The following is a 4,721-nucleotide window of genomic DNA, read 5'->3' on the forward strand; positions in this document are numbered from 1 at the left end:
GGAAATTAAAAGTTCTAGTGCCCTTTTTAAGTGACCAACAAATTTGAGGGCACCTAGGCCCCCTCCCACGCTCATTTTTTCCCCAAAGTCACTGGATCAAAATTCTGAGATAGCCATCATTTTATTCATCATAGTCGAGAAACCTAATAACTATGTCTTTGGGGACGACTTACTCCCCCACAGTCCCCGTTGGAGGGGCTGCAAGTTACAAACTTTGACCTGTGTTTACATATAGTAATGGTTACTGGGAAGTGTACAGATGTTTTCAAGGGGATTTTTTTTTTTGGTTTGGGGGGAGAGCTGAGGAAGGGGGTTACGAGGGAGGATCTTTCCATGGAGGAACTTCTCAAGGGGGAAGAGACTTTCAATGGAGGGGCACAGGATTTTCTAGCAAGCATTATTTAAAAAAACAATGAAAAAATAAATAGGAAAGGTTTTTTCTACTGAAAGTGAGGAGCAGCATTAAAACTTAAAATGAATATAAATTATTACGCATATGAGGGGTTTACCTCCTCGTAATGCCTCACTCTTTACGCCAAAGTATTTTTAGTAATTTCAACTATTTATTCTACGGCCTTTGTGATTCAGGGGTCATTCTTAAAGAATTGGGACAAAATTTAAGCTTTAGTGTAAAGAGCGAGGTATCAACGAGGGGTGAGCCCACTCATATCTATATATATGAAAATAACTTGTTTGTTTGTGTGTCTGTCTGTCGAATGACGTCATGTTTGTGTTTCGAATGACGTCATGTTTGTCGACTGAAGTCATTACAAGGATTGAGCTGTATGTCGTCATGAAGTTGTTTGTCATGTCATGTTTGTCGACTGGCGAAATTACAGACCAGGACACCGGGACACAAATGAAGACCGGGACACCGAGACACAGGGAATATAAATGATGACCGGGGCACTCAAAGAGAAATTACAGACTGGGACACCGGGACACAAATAACGACCGGGACATATAAATGACCACCGGGACACTCAAAGATAAATTACAGACCGGGACACCGGGACACAAATGACGACCGGGACACCGGGAGACAGGGAATGTAAATGACGACCGGGACGCTCAAAGAGAAATTACAGACTGGGACACAAATGACGACCGGGATACTGGGGATATAAATGACGACCGGGACACAGGGACACAACTACAACGGGGACGCCGGGGGCACAGGGAGATATATAAATGACGACGGGGACACAGGGAATGTTCGATTAGCAATCACCATCAACAAAGCTCAAGGGCAATCATTAGAATAATAAGGTATAGATCTGAATACGGATTGTTTTTCCCATGGACAATTTTATGTTGCATGTTCAAGAGTCGGTAAACATGACAATCTATTTATATGCACAAACAATGGGACATCGAAGAATGTTGTATATTCGTAAGTTTTACGTAGTTAAAAACATAAATATATATCTATCTATATTCACAGGGACACAACTACAATGGCGCGTAACAACTTACGCGCGCGGGGGGGGGCTTGGGGGCGCGAAGCGCCATCCCAACAGTTAGTACGCAATAAAAACATACGAATATAGAAGTTCGCTACGAAAGTTAATTCGCAAGTTACGTATATTTTTTACTTATGAAAACGTTAGTAAAAAATTAAAAGTTATAGTTGCCTTTTTAAGTAATCAAAAAATTGGAGGGCAACTAGGCCTCCTGTATCGCTTCCTTTTTTCTCAAAATCTTTCGATTAAAACTATGAAAAAGCCATTCAACCCAAAAAAATCAATATGCAAATTTCGTTTTAATTATTTATGCGCGGAGAGCCAAGATCAAAAAATGTATTATTTCAAAAGCGTCCAGAAATTAAACAAAAAAAACAAGTTTTTTTTTTAATGAAAGTAAGGATCGACATTAAAACTTAAAACGAACAGAAATTACTCCGTATATGAAAGGGGCTTTTCCTCCTCAACGCCCTGCTCTTTACGCTAAACTGTTTTACTGTTTTAAATGTAGAGCTAAGAGAAAGAGTCAAACTTAAGCGTAAAAAGTGGGGCGTTGAGGACGAAAAGTCCCTTTCATATACGGAGGAACTTCTGTTCGTTTTAAGTTTTAATGTCACTCCTTACTTTCATTTAAAAAAACTTGTTTTTTTTGGTTTAGTTTCATTAAGATCCGAGCACTCCTTCGTAAGTTAAAAATACCTCATTTTTTCTAATTTTTCAGATTTAACCCTCCCCCAACTCTTCCAAACAGAGCAGATCCGTTTCTGTTATGTCAATCACGTATCTAGGACTTTTGCTTATTTTTCCCACCAAGTTTCATCCCTATCCCTTCACTCTAAGCGTTTTCCAAGATTTCTGGTTCCCCCTCACCCCAATGGCAACGGATCAATTCAGGATTTAAAATAAGAGCTTTGAGACACGATATCCTTCTAAACATCAAATTTCATTAAGATCCCATCACCCGTTCCTAAGTTAAAAATTCTTCATTTTTTCTTTTTTTTCCGAATTAACCGGCCACCATACCAAGTGCCATAAAAACAGTAAAAATACAGGTATTTACGTGTTATAGCGCCCACAACAAAGAAGTGAAGTTAGGTTAACCATTATAAAATATACCAACATGTGACGAAAATATTATACTTTAGTAATAAAATTACAGAAACTACAACAGAAAATTATGGAAAGCAGGCCACACAGAACGCACTGTATTAAATACCTAACCTAACCACCTCTATATATTAAATATCTAATTAAAATATACATACATAGCTGTTGGGGTGGCGCTTCGCGCCACCCCAACACCTAGTTGGTGGGGGCGCTTCGCGCCCCCCCCAAGCCCCCCCGCGCGCGTAAGTCGTTACGCGCCATAATAGTTACGCGCCATTGTAGTTGTGTCCCTATGTCCCACCTGTGAATATAGATATATATATATATATATGGTTTTAACTACGTAAAACTTGCGAATATACAACATTCTTTGCTGTCCCATTGTCTTTGCATATAAATAGATTGTCAGGTTATCCCCCTGTTTCCCCCGGTGTCCCCGTTGTAGTTGTGTCCCTGTGTCCCGGTCGTCATTTATATTCCCTGTGTCCCGGGTCCCGGTCATCATTTGTATCCCGGTGTCCCGGTCTGTATATACATTCGTTTTTTAGTTTTGTTTTTCTCCTTTATTTTTTTCCTTTTTTTTCTTTTTTAGCTTATTTAGATTTTTAGATTTTTTAGTTTTTTTTATTAGTTTTTAGTTTTTATTTCTTTTTAGTTTTTTTGTCCCGGTCGTCATTTATATCCCCCTGTTTCCCCCGGTGTCCTCGTTGTAGTTGTGTCCCTGTGTCCCGGTCGTTATTTATATTCCCTGTGTCCCGGTCGTCATTTGTATCCCGGTGTACCGGTCTGTATATACATTCGTTTTTTAGTTTTGTTTTTCTCCTTTATTTTTTTCCTTTTTTTTTCTTTTTTAGTTTATTTAGATTTTTAGATTTTTTAGTTTTTTTATTAGTTTTTAGTTTTTTTTTCTTTTTAGTTTTTTTGTAGTTTTTACCTTCTTTTTAGTTTTGTTAATTTTTTTTTTTACTTGTGTCTTGGTCGTCATTTATACTCCCTGTGTCCCGGTGCTTTGTTGATTGCTAATCGAACATTCCTTTTGTCCTGGTCGCTTTCTCTTTGAGTGTCGTCATTTATTTTTTTCTTTTTTAGTTCTTTTAGTTTTTACCTTTTTTAGTTTTTTTTTAGTTTTTAGTTTTTTTAGTTTTTTACCTTTTTTTAGTTTTTTTAGTTTTTTAGCTTTTTTATTTTTTTTATTAGTTTTTAGTTTTTTTGTAGTTTTTGCCTTTTTTTTAGTTTTTTTAGTTTTTTAGCTTTTTTATTAGTTTTTAGTTTTTTTGTAGTTTTTGCCTTTTTTTAGTTTTTTCAGTTTTGACGTCACCTGATCCAGTTTTTTCAGGTGACGTCACCTGATCCACGATCCACAGATCCACAGACAACTTATTTTTATATATATAGATAGTTTTTTTTTTTTTACTTATGTCCTGGTCGTCATTTATACTCCCTGTGTCCCGGTGCTTTGTTGATTGCTAATCGAACATTCCTTTTGTCCTGGTCGCTTTCTCTTTGAGTGTCGTCATTTATTAGTTTTTTCCTTTTTTTTAGTTTTTTATTGGTTTTTACCTTTATTTTAGCTTATTTTTCAGTTTTTTCCTTTTTTTTAGTTTTTTTTTATTTTTTATTTTTTTTAGTTTTTTACCTTTTTTTAGTTTTTTTTTAGTTTTTTTAGTTTTTAGCTTTTTTACTTTTTTTATTAGTTTTTAGTTTTTTTTTGTAGTTTTTGCCTTTTTTTAGTTTTTTCAGTTTTTTTTTTAGTTTTTTATTGGTTTTTACCTTTATAGTTTTTTTAGTTTTTTAGCTTTTTTATTTTTTTTATTAGTTTTTAGTTTTTTTTGTAGTTTTTGCCTTTTTTTAGTTTTTTCAGTTTTGACGTCACCTAATCCAGTTTTTTCAGGTGACGTCACCTGACACATCCATCCACACATCCATCCACAGACAACTTATTTTATATATATAGAAGATATATACCATTTATCTCGCTCAGGCTGAGATGGTTATCTCCGAGTGGACAAAAAAAAAAAACGGTTTCATTACAGGTCAAGAACAAAGTGTGGTCGGTATAACACGTAAGTACCAAATACATACTAAATTAATTTGACGATGTCATATCAACTATTGAATAGCTAAATGGAAAGAAACCCGTTTTTCTGAGGG

The sequence above is a fragment of the Artemia franciscana genome, chromosome 20 (genome assembly GCF_032884065.1).
Source record: "Artemia franciscana chromosome 20, ASM3288406v1, whole genome shotgun sequence".
NCBI lineage: Eukaryota > Metazoa > Arthropoda > Branchiopoda > Anostraca > Artemiidae > Artemia > Artemia franciscana.